Here is a 22,495-nt window from a genome sequence, read left to right as displayed (position 1 = left end):
CTATAAAATATGAAGTGTGAATGCACTATAAAATAATAAGGAATATATAAAAGTAACAAAGTTTTGTAGAAAAAGTGAAAAAATCTAGTTTGGAAGTTTTTTGTTACCTTGTAGTAGGTCTACAAGAATGAGGTAACCTAAAAAACAGAAATCCTTTAGTTACTGAGGAACCCACAAAATGCTGCACAATTTCAGTTTGTGGATGACTTATTGAAAATGCTAGTAGACAATATTACCAGAATATGTAGAGAGACTGGGGACTGCTTTTGGATTGAAGCATCTACAATGCTTTTAATGAGTATATTATACAACCATTCATTATCTCTTCAGATTGCTGTTGGGGTTATTCACCCAGGAAAGTCAGAAAGTTTTCAAACACCTTATGGTGAACAAATATCATTTTTGTGACCTCAAAACATGAGTTACAATAACAATTCACCAGCATTTAGAATTATTTTAGGTTCATATAGCACATTGGGATAAAAGATATCTTCAATAGCACTTTAGATGGAATAGCTAAATTGTATTGTCCCCTAAAAGGAAACATTAAAAAAAAACTAATAATTTATATTTATTGTTTCTAGTACAAAAAAACTTTCTTTTATTTAAACTTTATTTCATATAGACTATTTTAGTTGTACTGTTTATACTCTGTGTATCGCGGTGTGAGTGCCCTACACAAAACAAATATGAATGGTGTTAGCCACATATTGTGTGCAAACCACAAGGATTTGTTTTCCTATGGCTAGGTAATTTGAAGGAGAATATATACCCTTGTTATAATGCAAAAATGTAATTTAGCTTAATTTTTATAAGACACATTGGGTTGTCTTGTCTCGTCAATGTGTTATCATATGCTCTACCTGTATTGCCCTTTAAGCATTGGTGTGACAAAAATGATATATTATTTTATGCTATAATATATTGTTTTAGGCAAATTATCTGTTTATCTATGCCATTAGACTGCTGATCTATTGTAAGCAATAAACTTATATTTATTAAAAAATTAGGTAGTTGATATATGAGAAACAGCCGACTTCTCTTGAGTGTTTTTTTTTTTTTTTTTTTTTTAATAACACACACTCAATGGTGGATAATCTAAAAAGATGTAAATGAATTGGCACATACTATGCCCTTAAAAAAATCCTGCTGGCCGAACATCATTGTGCTATTTAGGAGACCACAAGGCACAACAAAAGTATAATAAAAAAAAGTGCAATTACTGAACACTGCTGTGAAATGTTTGGACATAGTTGTATGGATATTGAATGTTTTCTGGGGGAAGCCTTTCTGAGGAGGGGCATGATGTGCCTGATTTATTAAGGCTCTCCAAGAGTGGAAAGGATACATTTTTATTAGTAAAATTGGGTAATCCAAAAAAACTGGAATGGATCTGGTCCAGGATTGTAAACATTTGCTATCAAATAGCAAATTGCTTTAAGAATCCATTCCAGGTTTGCTGGATCACCCAGGTTCAGTGACAAAAGTGTATTCTCCCCAGCCTTGAAGAGCTTTAATAAATCAGTCCCATTGTGTGTCTGTAAGCCAAGTAGTAGGATGGCTATGTCATCTAAATATAGACTGCACTAGCAATTAAAAATAACCATAACCAAATAAATCATAAAATGCAATATGAGTATATATTTGTGTGTGAATGCACATTGCAAATGAATACACAAAATAGGGATTAGGATTTGCATGTGATAGTGCTTGAAGAATGACAAGGTAATAGTTAATGTTTTAAATACATTTTAAAAGCATTAATATTGAGAAGTTGAACTTAGATTGTAGTAATAATCTTTTCCCCTGATTTGGATTAAAGAGAGATTACGAAAGCCCTATCCCTAGTGGTTACAAACATTTTATCGTCCGTGTGTTATTTAAAACTAAAAAAGATCTAAAACTAAACCTTTTTGTTATCTTTGAACACAAAAAAACACTATCATATTCCTTACCAATACATTACTAGAAGCAGCTAATAAAGTGTTAAATGACAAGCTATTTTTAACACATTCCCCATTGTACCATTGTTTATCCTGTAGAGTAACAAATAAATAGGATGTCCATTTAGTCCAAGCATTGCAAAACAGGGAAAGGAAATACAATAAATCTTGTGTGTAGGCAAGTACATGGAAAATCATGATAAAACAATTGAAGAAAGAAACAAATGGTTGAAGTAAATCATATGATTATTAACCTGGAGGTGACAGTTTCCAGGTTATAGTTATTTTTATACCAAGCAAAATAAATTGTCAACTATGTGAACTGTTAAAATTCTCGAATTAATGCTCCACATCATAGTTTCATAGTAGGTTAGTTTGAAAAAAGACATGTCCATCAAGTTCAACCACTAGGGAAATAAACATATCCCAGATATAAAACCCTATAAGACATAGTTGGTCCAGAGGAAGGCACCAAACCCTGGTACAATTTGCTTCAACAGGGGAAAAAAAATTCCTTCCTGATTCCATGAGGCAATTAGATGTTCCCTGGATCAACAGTCACTGTTATTTTTACTTTAAAGCCTCAATACCCAGTAATATTCTGTGCTTCTAGAAAAACATCCAGCTTTTTCTTAAAGCAATCTATAGTAGTGTGTAAATTTTTGGCCACTTATTGAGCACATCTTGCTAGTCCCATGTCTCACTTACCTTTCCCTGCTAAAGCACAAACGCCTCTTTTATGCGAATGCGGGCAGTTCTGACTCTGGGAGTGCCTACATCCCCTTTGTCAGCTTCACCAGCCAATCAGGAAATAGCCTCTTTACCATCCCTGGCTATTTAGCTAGCTCAGACACAGGACTCAGTGTTCGTGCAACGTGTCTACACTGGTGCTGAGCCCCTAGTTCTGTGAGCTAGTTTCTGCAAACCTGGTGTTTAATTGAGTGTTTCCTGTGTCCTGTTCTTGTGCGTTCCAAGAAGTTCCAGAAGTTCCGCTAGTTTCCAGCGGAAAATAACTATTCCATTGGAGACAGAGAACTGCTAGCTATCAAACTAGCTCTGGAAGAATGGTGATACCTCTTGGAGGGCTCCCTTCACAAGATCACAATTTTTACTGATCATAAAAACCTCCAGTATCTGCAGTCTGCTCTCTGTCTCAACCCCCGGCAAGCCAGTTGGTCTTTGTTCTTTTCTCGCTTTAATTTTGAGATTACCTTTAAACCCGGTCCAGCTAACTCCCAAGCAGATGCTCTATCTCGCTCCATTGATCCACAGGATTCATAGACTGCTGCGGAACAAGAGTTTATCATTCCTCCAGCCTGCATCCTCGACTTGACTTCTATCCAGGAATCTGCTATCCCTCCTGGTAAAACCCTGATGCCTCCCCAACTCTGTATTAAAATCTTACGTTGGGAACATGACTCCAAGCTTTCTGGCCACCAAGCCGTACACAGAACCTTTACTTTTCTCTCCCAACAGTAATGGTGGCTCAATCTTCACAAGGATGTGAGAGACTATGTCAAGGCCTGTGCTGTCTGTGCCCAAACAAAGTCTGCCACCTGTGCCCCTGCAGGTCCACTTCTTCCACTACCTATTCCCACAGAGCCTTGGAGTCATCTATCTATGGATTTCATCATGGATCTTCCTCTGTCACAGATTAAGGGGAGGGGAGGAACACCAGAAGGAAAACAGAAGGATAAAGACAAGCGACTAGGCCTTCAAAGGCAAGGCAGAGGGCAACAGTCACCACCTACGGACACCCTAACCTAGCCCTGACTCCTGTCAGTATGAATATACCTTGAAGGTGGGAATATTCATACACCAGAACCTAGGCCCTAGTAGCCCTGAATTGCCCTAGAAATAGTGACAGGGTTTGAGACCACTGGTTCCTTCCCAGATGAATGAACCAGCGTCTCCCTAAGGCCTAGTAACAATGAGCACAAAAGAACAACAAAACACCAAGAGCAGTACAACTTATCTTTAATAGAAAATGGATGAGCAGGAACTCTGGAGAGGACAGCACACCAGCTCTTCCACATCCAAGCAGTGAATATCACCCGCATAGCATGAAGAGTGAGGCCAGACTAAATAGAGGAGCAGTAATGACCACAATCTGCAGCTGAGACAAGAGGTGTGGTCATTACCAACAACAACACTGTAACCAGTGAAAACAAAGAGACTGTCAGATAACCTCACGTGCAGCTTGTCTCACAGATCTTCTAACTTCAGTCACCAGGGGGACCGTGACATCCTCCTTCTGATGGATGTACAGTTAATTGGGTGGTTGTGGATTGTTTTTCCAAAATGGCCCATTTTGTACCTCTTCCAGCTTTACCATCGACAGCAGCACTGGTGCCAGTCTTCATTCAAGAAATGTTTAGACTTCATGGCATGCCCACTCATATCGTCTCTGATGGTGGGGTAAAATTTACTTCACGTTTCTGGAAAGGCTTTTGCAAATCCCTGGAAATTTCTGCGGAGTTCTCCTACGCTTACCACCTGCCAACCAATGGACAGACGGAAAGGGTCTAGCCCTAGTATCTGCCCACCATGATGACTGGGTGGCTTCTCTACCTTGTGCAGAGTTTTCTCACAATATTCATGTTTGCACCAGCACCAAGGAGTCTCTATTTTTTATTGTCTACGGCAGTGATTTTCAACCACTGTTCCGTGGCACACTAGTGTGCCGTGAGAGATCTTCAGGTGTACCGTGGGAAATTATCCAATTACCATTGTCGAGTGCCTGTGCTGTAGTGACTGGCAGAGTAATGTAATACTCTTCCATGTCAGTGGGTGGCAGTAGGTAGCTCAAGCGCCTTGTTTATTTTTAGAGGCGAGAATTAGCTACAAAGTGTAATTTTGTAACACTTTTGATTTGTGGTGTGCCGCAGGATTTTTTTAATGTAAAAAATGTGCCATGGCTCAAAAATGGTTGAAAAACACTGGTCTACGGCAAACATCCTCGCCTTCCCTCTCCTTTACCCTGCTCTACTGAAGTACCCGCACTCTGTGCCCTGCAGAGGGACTTCAACTGTAATTAGGCCTCAACATCAGAGCACCTAAAGCAATCAGCTGCCCGTTACAAGAAGATTGCTGATCAGCATCGCTGTAAGGCACCTCTTCTCCAACCTGGGGACAAAGTCTGTCTATCCACCAGTAATATTCAGGTGCCTTCTCTAAAGTTTGATCCACGTTTCATCGGACCTTATGTCATTTCTGCCAAGGTTAACCCAGTTTGTTATAAGTTACGCCTTCCTCCACATTTCAAGCTGCCAATGTCGCTTTTCTCATCTCTCTCCACTGGCTACTCCAGCAACCGATTCTTCTCAGGAATATGAAGTCCATCAAATTCTGGATTACAAAGTTTCCCATGAGAAGCTCATGCACCTGATCGACTGGAAAGGTTTTGGCCCTGAGAAGGGATTGTGGGTTCCTGCTGCAGATGTATCTGCCACACCTACATCTCTCCACCTCCGCTTCCCCTTGAAACCTTGACCTCGGCGGGTGGGGAGGCCTCATAAAATGGGAGGTAATGTCACAATTACCTCTTCCCCTTTTAAGCGTTTTCCTGCCCATGCGGATGTTCTGACACTGGGTGTGCCTCTGTTTCCAAGCTCTATCAATTCCATTTAATTCGCTGGCCAATCAGAAAAAAGCCTCTGGACCAGCCCTAGCTATTTAGCTAGCTCACACACTGCACTAAGTGTTCATGCAACAAGTCTTCACTAGTGTAGATATCCGGTAATACCGCGAGGGAGGGGGAGAAAGGGGGAATGAGGATGTGATGGGGATGGGGATGTTCCCTGTTCTCCCCAAGATAAGGGGTCTTTGCAGTTGGGCCTCCCTCTTTAGTATATCAAATTACAAAAAAAGAAAACCATGGAGTGTAAGGGGAAGGCAAAAAAAGAGGTTTTGAGGCCCAAGAGTTTTTAAGTCAAGCTATGAATGTATTATTATATATTTACTTCATATATACCAAGGTCATAAGAATACTTGGTTCACAAACCTAGAACATGTAGTACATTGTTTGCCTGGTTATGTTGTACAGAAAACACAGAAGTAAGAATATTATTGCAAGTTAACATAACATGTTCTGTTAGTTACACCTATTTCTGTTCTGAGTCACAGAAATAGGTTGTTTTACTAGACAAATTGTTGCTAGCATGAACAGTATACAGCAAAGAAAAAAGAGAAAAGGTAATAATATAATAAGACCGTATTTTCTGTATACAAGTTCCCGACGCGTTTCGCCCAGATTAGGCTTCTTCAGGGGGATGTGACTTAATACAATTTGTGATCTGTGTACACAGAAGGAATATATATCAATGACAGTTGGAAATCACAGATAACTCTATATTAAAAATTGTTATGTGCAATGATGGTTATATTGCAAATTGATTTTTAAATTATTAGGATATAGTAAGAAGAGATACAACTATGTCTGGTATGGGGTCCCACTTAATTCTCATATGTATAGGAAAGTTATAAGATAGTATAAAAAAAAATAGTACTTACAGATGGTATATTGATCGGTTCTGGGTGATATAATTAGGACAGTAGTTCTTAAAGTAGTGTTGATACACTGCAATATTGTAATTAGTAATATATAACTTAGTTGATCTGTTTAGATTGCAGACATAATAGTATGTAGCATTCATAGAGTTGAAACATTGAAATCATGGTATAGGGGTATAAGTACTTGTCACTGACAAGAGAGTCAAGATATGGGGATTCCCAAAAAGTAAGGATGTTGATCCTATATAAAATATATAATGGCTTACCCAGTAGGATTCATTTAAACTAACAAAATTGTAGAGTACCAATTGATGAGAGGTTAGGGTGAATAAGGGTATTCATCCTATGGTCTTGTGCTTATAGAAGGTTGCAGGTTGTATAATGAATGTATTGAAGTTGAAGACCTATAGAGTAAAAGATGAAGATGTTTATATTCAGCAAGTCATGTGGCAAGAAATAAGGAGAGGGCTATTGGTATAAAGTGTATTTGTATAGTATCTTATATATTATACAATGTAAATTTACCATATAGTTACATTTAGTTAAGAATACAATGTGTAGAGGGTGAAAGTACCAATTAGAATAAAAATTCCTGCTTACCCGCAAGTTGTGATTGTTGCATAGTCAAATGCTAGCAAAGGAAATGATAGGAAGTACCTTCAGTGTTTTTATGTTGGATCTAATTAAGCTTCCTTTACTCAAAACTGTAAATGAATACAAGGTTATCATACAGTTGGGAACAGGATAATAAGGGCATAAAAAAAGTTGTACAAACGTGAATATATTACAGTAGTATCATTATAATTTATAACACTAGTTTGTCATGATGTTAGCAATGACCAAATCAAACAAACAAAGCAACAAATCAGAATATAATTCTATAAGGTGCAGTACAAGTACAGATTATTCAGAGGAAATCATAAAAATGATTTGAAGCTCAAAGTATCATTTAAACCTGGCTGTTTATGTGCTTGTAGTTTGACAATCCATTTGGATTCTCTTTGGAGTAATTTCTTATCTATATCTCCACCACGAGGATTAGTGGGAATATGGTCGAGACCAAAAAATTGGATCGCTGAAACATCAAAATTGTGTTTGTTCCCCACATGATGGCATATTGGCATAATAATTTTACCCACTTCAATGGAATAAACGTGTTCATAGATACGTTTTTTAAAACTCTTGAGCCTCAAAACCTCTTTCTTTGCCTTCCCCTTGCACTCCATGGTTTTCTTCTTTTGTAAGTCTTCACTAGTGCCGAGTCTCTAGCTCTGTGAGCTAGTTCCTGTACACCTGTTGCCTAATCTAGTGTTTCCTGTGTCCAGCTCCTGTGTTCACCCCTTGTTGTCCAGTGTGTTGATTCCCAGCCAACTTCCCTGTGCTGTTTCAGTGTTCCTGTCTGTCTGTGGATATCCCTGTGTCACCTGTGCCTCCTGTTGCTTCCAGTATCTCCTGTGTTCCCTGTGCCCGCAGTGGCCTCTGTGTCACTGATGTCTGTCTCCTGGATCCCTGGCTATTGACCCCTGGTGTGTGACCTGACCTCTCTTGCTTGCTGCCTGCCTCGACCCAGGCTTTCCTTGACTATCCTTCTGCATTGTGATTTGGTACCGTGTTTTGCCCACCTTGGTGTGCCCAAGGACCGCAACCTGGCAGTAACCAGCGGTGCAACATCCTCACCATCAGAGGCTCTGGAGAAAACCTGGTTACTGCTTAGACTCTGCCCCTCAGCCCTTCTCAGGGCTTACACCACCTCCGTGCAAGCCATAGCACCCCCTAGTGGTCCGTGCATGACACTAGGCAAAGTTCTAATAATCTTCTTTTGTCCAAATTTGGTAAGCCTATGTGAAATGTAGCCCCAGACGCCATTTCGTAACTGACAGAATTTCACATTACAGAACCAAGAAGTTGACAAGTTTTGTTTTGGTTTTACAGTTTTCTTTGTCACCTCTTAACTTCAACCTGCTTATCGGACATAGAATTAATATAATCACCCAGAACCATAGTGCCAAAAGTTGTAAAACTGATTATGGGTATGCAGTGAGAAACAAGTGTGTAAATTGAAGAACTGCCTGAACACTATTAAAAATCATTTAACAGGCAAGATCGCCCACTTATATTTATTACAACTGTGTATTTATTTGTTTGCCTGGAGCTTTATTTTAATTCATTTGCTTTCCCTAAAAAATACCATAGAAATATTGCTTATATAATATACATGATGTGTAGTATGATCATTCTAAAGACAGTATATATCTAGTTCAATGTTTGCATTGCATCCAAGTTTCTGTTTTCATTGGCCATTTGAGATAGTGATAATAAGTGTGAGAGTCATCATTTTTTATGGGATGACAGCTCTTCCCCAAGGGGAATGATTAGGAACGTGCCATCAAGTTAGCAATTTGTCTTTTGAAAGAAGAATCATTATCACTGAAGCAAGGCTTTATTCAGCTCAGTAACAAGATTTCTTAGCAAATTAGAGTATTGGAACCACATGTCAACAACAGACTGGAACAGCACTGAAAAACGACAAAGTTCAAAATGTCCTTCACAGATGTTTCATCATGCAGTGATATGATATACTACAGCAACACAAGACATCACAAGATGTACATAGTGTACTTGGTAGATATATTGGAGAAAAAGAAAAGTCAAATCCTTTGACATATAAGTTTAAATATTACTACACACAATTTATTTTCAACGTATTTTCAATTAGTTAAAGTAATACAATGCTTATCATGGTTAAGCATTGCAGCACGTAAGTTCAGTTATATTAAGAATTTTAAGTGTTATACATTTTGTGTGCATTTTTAGAGTGAAAAAGAAAAGAGTTTGATTTCAGATCCTGCTTGTGAGATTTCACTTCATTTAGGTACAGCTGTGACTGTATTACTTTTCTATGTTTGGCAAAACTCAGAAACTGTTTGCATTTGGCTAAAGAATGAACACAAATACTGCATCAGGAACTTCTGACCAGATCACAGCAGCTAGTATTAGGGCTGAGTCATAAAACTAGCACAGAATAGAGCAAAGAATATAGGAATAAATAGCATTCAGGAGCTTTAACCACAGGGACAGCAGGGATCATTATTCAGAGAAATATAGAGTCATAAAGGCCCAAGAGGAAACTTTTTTCCCCAAAGACTCTTCAGCACATTAAACAAAATCCTGAGGTTTACAGTCCATGAAAGTGAAGTATGTGTGTTTGAGGGGTTTGTGGGGTGAGCTAAGGCTTCCCTAAAAAAGTATGGACTTTTGTTTCAGGGTTGGTAATTTTGGAACTTTTATTCTTTTTTTGGGGTTTTTGATTTTAGTTTCATGTTACCTATATATAAAATAACAGTTTGGTATTTATTTGCCTGTGTTCTCTCTTGCTAGTAAATTTTGGCCTCAATAAACCATCTTGCTGTTAGCCTGTTTTACACAGCTGTATTATCTAATAGTATTATACAGCCTAAAAACCACATCACCGTACACTGTCACTGGGATTATCCTGTTCAGAAGCACAATGTAATGGTTACATGCACCTCCCAAGCATAGGTTTTTAAAGACTTGTGTATTTTTGATGTTGGCCTGCTACCTGTATACAGTATTTTTTACATTTGTTTTTAAATCAGTTTCCCACAGAGGCCCCTAGATTCCTATGTCATTTTTACAGTAGTTTGCCTATTAGGAACAGAAATGAATACCCAGACTCACTCCTAATAGACTATGTTTAAATTCTCCAAAAGTGTCAAATGGAAGTTGCTCAAACTTTGGCGACTCAAATTTAGGCAGATTTGTTCATCCCTGTTTGTGAATATCTATTTTGTTTACCTACTTAGGTAATCTTCTAAATATCAATTTCAAACAAATTCACTGTATTAATCAACCTTGTGAAACAAAGATAGGCAAAATTTGCTCTTGACAAACTGTAGCAATGATTCATAGTCATACTGAGGTCATACTATGTAAATGTTCTGGAATAACTCAAATAGTAAATTGATGCAAATGAAAATAACTTCTTTATCAAACAGGACATCATGTCCTTTGATCTAAATTTTTAGTTCAAATACTAATAGTCTTCATGGTTTATAGTAATCAAGTTCTTTATAGCAGTGGAAATAGAAAAATGGTGTGGGCGTTTAAAAAGTAAAAGCCGAGCACTGGCTTTTACATTATCACAATTGTCTCTTCTCTTCTTTTTAATTTGGGGGTTTTGGCTAATTTAGTTATTAGGGGACATGCTGTTTTAATATGTAGGTGGAATTCAGAGGTTGGAAGGGCTATCCTTCTTATTTTCAAATATGCTAAGGGCAGGCTCACTAAGCATTGTTAATATTAGAAAACTGTAGATTTACTAGTTTAGAACAAAGACTTTAAATACCATGTTTTAATCATTTTAAACCTTTTATATTATATTGTATAGTATTATCTTACATCAGGTTGGATCAGTAGTGAGAGATAGGATAGTAGGAGTGCAGAGAGTGGACATCATTACAGAAATGTCTAAAAAGAAATATACATGAAATGTGGATTTAGATACCAGATGATATTTTAGTTCAGTTTGGATATCCATGTCAGTTACTGTCTCTTTCCTTATATAGTCTCATAGCTTGACCTTTACAGGATATTGAAGCAGTCAAGGATTACCAAAGGAAAGATGTTTGATCCTATACAATTCAGAAAATGTTACAAGACCCCTACTAAAATTTCAAGGGTAATGCCACCCTCCACTCACATTGCAACTAAGGCATTGTTCACAGGTCAGATGTATCTCACCAAATTTGAAAGATCAGGTTCGTCTCGGGTGAGAATTTTACGTTTGCCTAACATGAGGAATCCTACATTAGGTTGCCTAACATTGTTTCGTGGATCCATCCTAATAGATCCATAAATGACATACCATGAACTACAGCAATAACAGTGAAATGAGAAGAGCACAGCAGTGTGTCGCTCACTCTTTCTACCCCCTGACTTTTTCCATAAAACAAAACAGTGCTATATGTACAGCACTCGTTCTTCATCTGTCACTCTTTTGTTGCTGGAAACGACCATAATTTAAGATAATTTCCAGCGATGAAAATTTAGGGCATGTACACACCTCTAGCCCTCATGCAAGCCCTCATTTAACCTCTAGGGCCCAGGGAGGCAGGAGGAGTACCGCGGTTGCATTCATAAATGCAGCCGTGGGAATGCTCCTGTGTGTGATCTCCGGGCACTAGAGGTTAAATGAGGGCAAGCCCTCACAGGATGATTCCTACGGCTGCATTCATTTATGATGAACACAGCCGTGGGACTCCTGTGTTCTTGGATAGAGAATCTCTAAGAACACATACTACAAGGCTGCAAGAGCAATCAGGGGAGCGGAGCTCTCCGCTAGTGCCCAGGGATCACGCACAGGAGGATTCCAACGGCTGCATTCATGAATGTAGCCATGGTAAAGGTTAAATGAGGGCTTGCAGTCCTTAAGGTGTGAAAATCTCTCAATTTTCATAGCTGGAAATGATCTTTTATGGTCGTTTCCAGCAGCAAAAGAGTGACAGATGAAGAATGAGTGCTGTACATATGTCAGCTCTGCTCCCCCGATTGCTCTTGCAGGTCCCAAAAAATTCGATCTCGACGGCCGAATTTAGATTTAAATGTTTGGTAAGCGAGAACGGCCAAATTCGCCGCAAGATCAAATTGTAAATTTTCGCTCATCCCTAATCATTACAGTGCTTGATCTGAAACCACTACAGTAGAATACCTTTGTACTACAGTCTTTACATAAATTTTGAACAGTCAAGGTCATTTGCTCAGGAAGCCCATCCCCAACTTCTGTACAATGCTTGGACAAACTATGCCCCCAATTGGAGCAATAGGCTCTATTTCATTTTAACCTTTTGATGAAGTAAAGTTTAAACATGAGTTTCACAGTTACCATCCCGCATTGCAAGAATTTGTGCTGTGCGAAATTTTCATAAATTTAAGCAATCAAAGGCAGTTGGAATTTGGCATGTATGTATGAGTTGCTTAGAATTGCCCTAGCTGATGACCAGTTAAGCATTACCACCATCCACAAATGTTTATCATATGTGCAGATTATGACATGTTATACCCTGAAAATATTTAACGTGTTTTAACAGATCTGCCGTCTTAGTTAAAGAAAGAAAGAGCTAGGCGTTGGCCGGCATGACTGTGGGGGGCAGGCCAAGAAAGCAGGTGTTTTGAAAATAAGATTTGGGAGGTGGAGGGGAGATTGTCCAGGATAGGTGGTGATTATTAAACACAGGGTGGGAAAAAGAAAAGGATAAAAGTGAGAGATAGAAGGGGAGAGGTCACAAGATTTTAGAGAACGGGATTCAAGGGCTCATGTATACCACAGTCATGCTTATGTTTATGTATGCTTCCTACTTTTGTAGCTTGTATGCTGCCAAAGTCCTAGTTATCTCCCAATAACATAAAACCAATGTGCTCTATGCTAATAGAAAAAAGTGTACATATAAATATTTGCTAGTTTAACATGCCATGTATACAATTTTTGTCACAAAATTATTCTGCTAAACTGTATTACACAGAAAACATCTACTTAACACAAACAGTGCATAATTGTTCTTTAAATCAATAATAACTAATGCCTCTGTGCTGTAAAATTATTTTGGTTTATATATGATACAGTACAGTTAAATTATTTAGTTAATGTATTTCCCTGTAATAATTCAAGTTAGGATGGATGTTTTTTTTTCTAATTCTGATCTTTAACACCTCTTTTGTTTCACCCAGGTATTGTTTCCTACAGGGCAATGTATAGAAAAATGAGAAATAATAAACAAAATGTACTTTTGTGAGCCATTACAAGGAAATACAACTGGCTGTAGAAAGTGAACATGCCTAGTAGAAGGAGGATTTCCATTTGAACTACGGATTCCCTGTCCTAAATTTTTTCAGATTTTACAGGACGAAAATTTAAAAGAAACTTTAAATATTTTAAAATAAAAGTATTAATTAAAGCAATCTACTTAATGTAAAAAAACAATTGTAGGAATTAGTATATTCATGGTAAAAGGGTTAAGACTAAAGAAATGTCTGATTTTCCTTAAAGCAGTTCTAATTTAAATATCAGTCTTTTTAAAAATATTTTTGAAAGCAAAATGGTCATTCTAGCTTTACAGTAATGAACTCATAAAAATAACATTTATGGGTTATGCATGGATCTGGCCAGAGAAAAATCATTCCCCCCTTGCCTAATTTTCCCAGAGGGTTTAGTCTTTCATTTGTATATTACAGATCTTTATTTCACTACAAAGTTATATCCACAAGCTGCTAAAACTAAATATAAAATGTAATGTTCTGTGTCTGGCAATTCTAAATTCAGCTTTTAAGTAAGAGCACATTTGCTTTAATCTCTGTTATTGATGATAGTTATCATTACAGCAGTCTTCATGTTTCTGAGATTTTCTTAATAAGAATACATGTTCCTAAATGTGCCTATAATTTATGCAGCCGGATATAATACACTACAATAAAAAAACTTAAGAGATATGGTATTTGAGTTCATTACAGCCTCTTCAGTGGTGTGCATAGCAAAACAGATGAATGGGCACTGCTGTGCTTGAATGCATTCTTTGGATGAATATCACAATATGTATATCTGGAGAAAATCAATTATCAAAACTGCAACAGGAGCCAAACGTGTTTTTAAATTGGCAGGGATTTAAACATTTTCCACAAAATCTGATAATAAACTAACATTAGTGTAGAATGAAAAATGTGGCAGAAAGTTAGTACTATGGTAAAAACTATTCACCTTACTTTTGCTCTTACTTCAATCACTTTGGTTGCTTGTTGTGAAGAGCCTGGTCAATTCTCTCCCTGCCCCAATTAGTCAGGGTTGGGTACCTGTATCACCACGCATCAGAGCTAATAGAACCGGAGTAAGGGAGTAAATTACATGCTTTCTATTATTCATTCAAAACGCAATAATCTTAGTCGATATATTTCTTTTCCAATAGTTCTTTTATTGGTTTACAAAATAAGAAAATGGTTAACAATGATTCATACATTCCAATATATTTTAACATATTTGTGAATATACATGGGTAATTTCTAATCTATAAGGTAAATGGCATATAAGTACATAGCACCTGACCAAACCTAAATGATATTTTACTATAATATCAACCCAATTCTTGGTTATAAATATCCATCTTTATTTGTAACTAGTTCACCATAAAGAACACCATTCCTACAATAAAGCATGGAGGTGGTCTTGAGGAAAACCTGCTGCCCTCTGCCAAAAATGTGTCAATGTGTACAATGGGAATGTGTCCATGCAAAGAAGGTTCGACTTCCAATATGATAGGGACCAAAAGTGCATAACGAAATTGATAATACAGTTGCTGGAGGAGAAAAAGTTGGTAGAGAACAACAGACTCAATGCGGTATTTAAATCAGAAGGCTTTTTTTTTTTTTACAAAATGTTGACACAGGTGGTTGATTTTAATTTTTTTTTATTTTTGTGAACTGTTGCAAGTATTTTTTTCTCTGTAATGTATTGGGTTGTTTTGTGTGAATACAGCTACGAACATTTTCTTCTGCCTATATTTCAGGCAACATAAGTTAAATGAGTTGAAAATTTAATTTACTGTAATAAGTACAAACATTGGTAAAAGTTACGATTGCAGAGAGTTATCTCACATTTAAAATAAACTCTAAATTGAAATGTACATTCTCTCTTACATTTAATTAAAGACAAATATTTCATAATGATTTAAAACAAGTTTCAAAGAATTAATTTTGTTATTACTGACAGTTTGCATGATGAAAATTTCCACTGACCAAAATCATTTTCAAAAAAAAGGAGGTAGATTCCCCATTTCAATGGGGGGTTAAAGGCAGAGGCATATATATTGATATAAAAAATGAAATTGAATTACCTTTTTTAATCAATACCCATTTACACAATTATTGCAAGTAAAGAAGCAGTTTGGGGTAAAGATCCAAATCAGCTTGCTTGACTCTTTTTTAATCAGAATAATATATTTACTTGTCTCCACAGTGAATGACTTTTCATGTTCTCTTAGTGTTCAGATTAGTGTTCAGATATACTATGCTCTATGAAGGATTTCGTTATATATTTTTTTCTGATTTTACCCTAACATACTTTTTATGGTATAAATACATACATGCATACAGTCCACAAGGGCATTACTGTTTTATGGGATAAGGGAGTCTTTAAAAGAGCACGTCACTATAATAAAATATTGCAAGTAAAAGTGCCCAAAATGACACATTTAAAATGTCTTCCACAACCCCCTCCACTTTTTTTTCATTGGGGTTGGAGCTAAAGCAAAATAATTACTATAAAATTACTATAAATGGTAAATGACAGGTCTGAGTCTACTGGAGCACATTCAAAATAGCTGCACTAAGCAGCCGTCTCAGGCATCTAGATGTCTACACAAGGAAGTAAAATACCATACAAAAAACATGGTAAATGCACATTCAGTCTTATGAAAAAGTATTTTTAAAATAATCTGGTGACAGGAAGCTGAAAGATGTGCTTAGGACATTCTCAGCTACATTAAGTTGAGTGTAACATCTTGTGACAAAGTCCACAATATTTTGGAGTACGTGTCGGAAGGCAATGTTGAGGAGTATTGTTGCTATTTAGAACATCTGTCAGTTTGGTTTTACACACTGGTTGAGTGTTCAGATTTTTGGCTCCATTTGTCTCTCCTTACTAGCATTCCTTAAACATGCATCAGTTAACTTTGACCTCCATTTGACGAAAAGTTGAATTGCAAATATCTGAAACTGAACCAAAGTTTACCTTAGTTGACAAAGTAAACACCTGTGACCCCTAACTGCACACAGACGGCAGCTGCTGCCTACTGATTTCAGAAGAGCATAGGTCCTAATGTACTGAACATTCAAACATCTGGTCGGGGCCTATTAAAGTCAGAAAAATCATGCTATGTTTTTGTTTTTACCTGTATGAATGAAGAAAGTAAAAGATTCATATTTTCACACCCTTTTTCATTTTATATTTGGGGGAGTAAAAGTGGCATACAGATGAAACATTATAGAGATCTATGCTATAGATGAGGTTCTTAGTTTCCTACTTCTCTTACTTTGCCTAATTTCTACATCATACTATTTGAGCACTCACTTGCCTCGGATGTAACCTCCTAATAGATTTTCTTTTCATTCTGTTTAACTAAAACAAATTAAAAAAAACTGTTACCTGTAATATGTTGGTGTATTACTACCTATAAATTCTTGTATGTGGGTGTATTGGTAGAAACATTCAAATTTAAGATCCTTTAGGCTAACAAGTGATGAAGGCCGTATAAAAATAAATAACATAAATATGCAAAAAAACTAATTTCTTTTCTTATATGTACTGTTCTTTTGGGTTAAATTGTCATCATTGAAGTGAGATTACTGAGAAAGTCATTCATTGGCAACTTTATACAATTAAAATATTGTATGATGTAAAGGTGACTCTATAATGTTGAAAGACCCCAGGCTAATATAACAAAGCCATGTAATTGCAAAAGTATTCGAGATTATCCCCATTTAGCAATTTGGTACTGAAGCTGGTAATGAAAGGATTAGAAAAGAATGTTTGTACATGAATAAAGTATTGGTAAAAGGACAGAAGACAGAGTAGATTTTATTGTAATTTGTTTAAAGTAGGCTTGCAGTTGTGTACCAGGGACTGGCATTGGGTCAAGTTCATTTCAATCTAATAATAACTGATCTTAGTAAACTAATAGTAATATTGCCTTTTTTAGTGACTCAAAAATTATGTAGGATTATTAAGTATCTAAAGGTTATCACAGGGAATGTTACTATCAATCGGTTTTTCTCAGTCACAGACTATAGCTTTAATTGTATACTTCAAGGGTGCCCAGCCTATGGCCCGTGGGTTCATGTATGTTATGGCAACTAGAAACATTTCAATTTAACTTCATTTTAAATTAAAACTATTCTAGTTTTAAAAATACACCTTTATTGTTTGGTTGCATTGTGGCCTGTGAGTTTTATCCCAAAGTCAACAGCAGCCCCCAGTTAAAAAAAAGGTTGGGCACCACTGGTATACTCCATTGCATACTTCCTATATTTAGACACTGAAACCATTAAGAACACCCTGCTTCTGAAACTCTAAGACCTGGGGCTCTAAGACCTGTTTAAAATTTTACCAAACTTTACATACATTATTTCTAAACTGTTTGATTGGAGTCTTAAGACTCTCAATTTTATTTGGCGCAGATACAGAAAGGTGTTAAACTATCAGATGCTTTGTTATCGAGAAGAACAACTTTACTGGTCTCTGTGTTTCTCAAAGTACATGTTTCCTTTAAACCTGGGGAACCAAAACGTCTCCACAGGATCAGTTTGGGTATTCCAGACCCAACAAAATTACTTTCACACATAGACATGCAAAACATTTCTGGAGTTTTATTCACTTACCTACCTATCTTGCTGCCTTTAATTATTGCTTCATTCATTCTGCAATGTATGCTGTCAACTTTGTTACAATGTTGTCAATTGGATTATTAGTACTACCATAATAATGCAGAATAATAGCTGTCTGAAAATGTAGCTGAGTTGCTGAAATGTCTTTCTATGATAATTAATTGTCCCTTAACTGGCTTTAATATCCATTCAGATTTGCAGCAAGCTACAGAGCTATACCATAGGCACTGGACTATCAAGAGATCAGGTAAAGCATGGTCTGTCCACTCAGTAACACCTGTTATATAGTCTGTAAATGTAGTCAGAGATAGAATAATGTCAATTGCTGTTTTGGGGTTTTCTATGCACAGTGGCCATAAAACATTAACCTTATGTGATCATCCATGGTCTGTTAATAGGGAAAACTATTTTTGGACCAGTCCTCCTGGTGCCTTAAAATAACATGCAAAATGACATATTGTGATTTGTCCAATCATTCTATTGTAATAAATATACTTTTCACCAAACTCTCAGTAGACAACAAAACATCTTTGTATGGAAACCATACACTTAGGAAAGTGAATTTTCACTTTGCTAAATAAACAGCCTTTACATTCCTAGTAAAATTTTCTGTTGGGGTAAGGGTTACCTGATTTAAGCAATGGGTCATATTAGGACCTCTGAAACTGGGAATTGTTGTCGCTGCACTTCATTTTTATGTTTTTACTAACATATAAGAATAAGTAAGAGAAAAACCAGCTCATTGTGGCAACATTCAGTGGTTTATAAAATAAGTGTATTTAGCATACTAAACTATGCAAAGTTTAACTGAGTGAGAAAGGAACATATCTCGTAAGCTATATAGAGCTCAACTGAGTAAGGAATAGGTACAATTACATTACATACTGTCAAAATTATACAATAATGTCTCAGAATGAAAATGAAGCATGGGGTTGTCTCATTAACCCAACGCGTTTTACCATATGGCTTTTTCAGAAAGAGAAGAGACCAAACTAAGCATATACATATATATTGTAAAAGACAAACAATTGAATGGTATTGTAGCAATAAGATATAATACAAGCAAGGCTACTAAATCATACATAATCTTGTCCTAGTACCATAGAACAAGGTATCAACAAAGTAATTGCAGAATACATAGTGTTATTTAGAAATATAGTGATGCCTTAAAACATAGATATATGGATCATAAGACTAAAATAGTATATAATATAATAAATACAAAAATAGGTGGGAATAAACTAAAGGGTCAAAAATACAAAAGTAAATTACAAAGGATATATCAGAATGGTAATTCAAGTAAAAGTATGTAGCTCATTGGTGTAACATTGAAGGAAGTTATATTTGAGAGAATGAAATAATAATATATATATAAGTATATATGTGTAATATGATTTAAATAAGGAAAGGAAAAGATCAAGTGTGTATATAAATGTACATTTACTTGAAAATTCTGAGAAATAGGAAATGCTTGACAGCTCTAGTTGATGTAGATATTTAAGAGAGAATTTTGTATGTACAGAAATGGAGAAGAAAGAGAGATTTAAAAAAAAGGAATAAGTAGAAATTTATTGTAAAAACTAGTTACTTACAGTAGTTAGTACAGGGGAAAGGGAGAACCTGAGGATTATCAATGGAGACCTGGGGAGTTTGACAAGGAAGGGTGTGGTGTAGTAAGCAACTACAGCCAAGTGGCACTTGCTTAGCACATTTTTGGTATTATTAAACTTTACAAATGATGCTCATTCTTTTTAATAGTTGCAAAATTTAAAGTATTGAATGTAATTTTGGAATATTCATTATTTTTTGTTGGGTGAGATAAATGGGTTGAAATGATAATGGTAAATAGCAGAAATTTTCAGTCTGGTAGTGTTCTGCAATCTTTAGCTATGCCGTATCATACACAATGTTCTTTCTTGTAAGCTAAACTTGTATTTGTACTCATACTTTTCAGTTTGCTAGAGGGCTTTTGACTTCATATTGTTCCAGAAATATTGGATATAAAAGTTTGAGATTTTTGGACATCTATATATATATATATATATATATAGAGAGAGAGAGAGAGAGAAAGAGAGAGAGAGAGAGAGAGACAGAAAAATATTTTGTTAGAGAAATTATAATCTCTCTGTCTAGGTCTAGTAGAGAAGACATAAAGAGCATTTGTCACTATGTCATTATGTCAGGAGCTCTGTGATAGCAAAAAGTGAGGCTAAAAAAACAAATACACACACACTAGGCTGCAGTGTGCGTTTCTCCAGTTCCTAAACTGAGCTTCATTATGACAAAACAGGCTGGTGAACCTATCAGCGTCCACTATCTTGCCAGTGTGTACCTTGACATGCTCTCAAGGGCAATGAGCCCAAATGTTTGAGCATTCTCATTGGCTGGTAGTATCAGGGTGATCTTGCCCCTTAATGACCACAAAACAATGAAAGTCCTTACTAACATTTTTATGGACATACATCCCATTATATACAAATAGCAGAAGTGGTAATGACTGGATGTATACAACTAAATAGTAGTTCAAAATTGTGATTTTAAAGTCAGGAAATTGCAAAATATTGGTGTAATTTAGGGTTAGCCAAAGTAGTCAATATTGATCCCCGAGGGTTGAAGCAACAATCCACAGGTTAAATAAATGTCTGAAGGTCAAAAAGGCAATAACAAATGGTGAAATTTTGATTGCGGTAAATTAACCTTTGTCGAAAGCCACACCAGTCCCTAGTCCTAAAACATAGGTAGCTAGCTGAAAAACATTCCTACCCAGGCTTGGATGGTTAGCCATTATAGATAACAGCCTTGGGTTGTGTTACAGACCCACAATTCAAAAATGCTGCTATAACCTTTCACCCTCTCTATCCAAAGTTGGAATGTAAAGTCCCTAATATTAGTAAGTCAATGCGAGATATCGGAAACATCGGAAATGTAGAAATGGATGAGAGATCAATCGAGAAAGGATGTCTGATGAAAGTGGTTGACTACCTGCCCATTCTCATTTACTGTCAGGGTATTGATCAGCTGTTTATTTGTCCCAGCAGCTTGGTTGGTTAGAAAAGTTTGGCATCTAAAGAAGAATTGGGATTGCTACAGCGATCTAGTCCAGGGGTCCCCAACACCCGTTTCACAAACTCCAAGCTTGGGGACCAGTAATCTAGTCAGTGACTGGTCAGAGTCTAGTATTGGTATAATATTTACCCTCATCTTTTTTTGGGAAGTTTCGGGCTAGGTTCTCAAGAAGAAATCAAAAGTAGGAAAGTGGAACTACTTTTTTATGAAATTGCTAACTGTTGATGTATAAGGAGCTACTCTGGCAAATTAAATAAATAAATAAAAATATTAATATTTTATGTTATTAAAATAAATATATATATAATATAATATATATATAATTTATATATATAATATATATAAATAATATATAATATATATATATATATATATATATATATATATATATATTATTTTTTTTTTCCTCTATGCTGATTACAGTAAGAATTTGGCTGACCTGTCTTCCTCTCCTTCTAAATTACATGGGTATTTAAATGACCCTATAATGAAGCCTTCAATTGATGTCACTGTCCTTTTTAAATTTGTTTTGATTAGCAGATGTGGGGCATATAGGATCCCTTTGTCAGTTTACGGAAAGGTGGTAGATATTAAGGGCGCTGTGGCACTGGTGGTCATGAGGAGCCATTTGCTCCATTTTAAAGGAAAACTTTTCAAAGCACCTGGCAGAGGCTGTGTAGTAGTATGTGAAAAAAACAGCATATCATCTTAATGTAGAAAAAGTAAAATACTATTAATATATATGCAACGTAACATTTTATTTTGCAAAGAAACACCTTACTATGTATAGCTATATTTATTCTGAAGTTTTGGAAATTACATGGTGCCTTAAACATAATATATAAAAAAAATGTACAGGGTATGGGTCATTTGTACACAATATTACATTATTATTTAAATAGATTGCACCTCCAAAAGCTTAAGGCTAAGAAGCATACTGGTGGATTCTAACCATGATAAATGGTTGCAGTGTATACTAATAAGACATTTATTTCTACTAGTGTACACCATAAAAATTCAACATACTGTTGTTTAAAAAGTCTTCATATTTCATTCCAAATACTTCAGCACTACCTCTATAAACATTTATCTATTTAGAGAGAACACACTCTAACAGAGTACTATAGAATATTCATATATTATTTGTAGAGATTTATTTTATGTATTAAAATGACCCAGAAGGATAACATTAGACATACCTGCCTAGAGTCTCATTTTCCAGTAGTATAGGTACTACTAGTTTGGTAGTAGGGATGAGCGGGCAATTTTCACACACAACATTTAATAAAAAAGTATTTAACAAAAAAGTATTCAGGAACTATCATCAAGCAATAAGAATTCTTCCCTCTGATTCCTATATAACCCAAAGAGTTCCTCCAATGACCGCTCCTCCAATGACCTCCTAATATCTTCCTCACTCATAACCTCATCACACGCATGGATACAAGACTTCTCTAGAGCTGCCCCAACTCTCTGGAATGGTCTTCCTCATCCTATTCGGCTTGCTCCTACTTTCTGCTCATCATTTC

Source organism: Pyxicephalus adspersus, chromosome 2, assembly GCF_032062135.1.
Source record: "Pyxicephalus adspersus chromosome 2, UCB_Pads_2.0, whole genome shotgun sequence".
Taxonomy (NCBI): domain Eukaryota; kingdom Metazoa; phylum Chordata; class Amphibia; order Anura; family Pyxicephalidae; genus Pyxicephalus; species Pyxicephalus adspersus.
The sequence above is the reverse complement of the archived record's forward strand: the minus strand, read 5'-3'. Positions refer to the sequence as shown.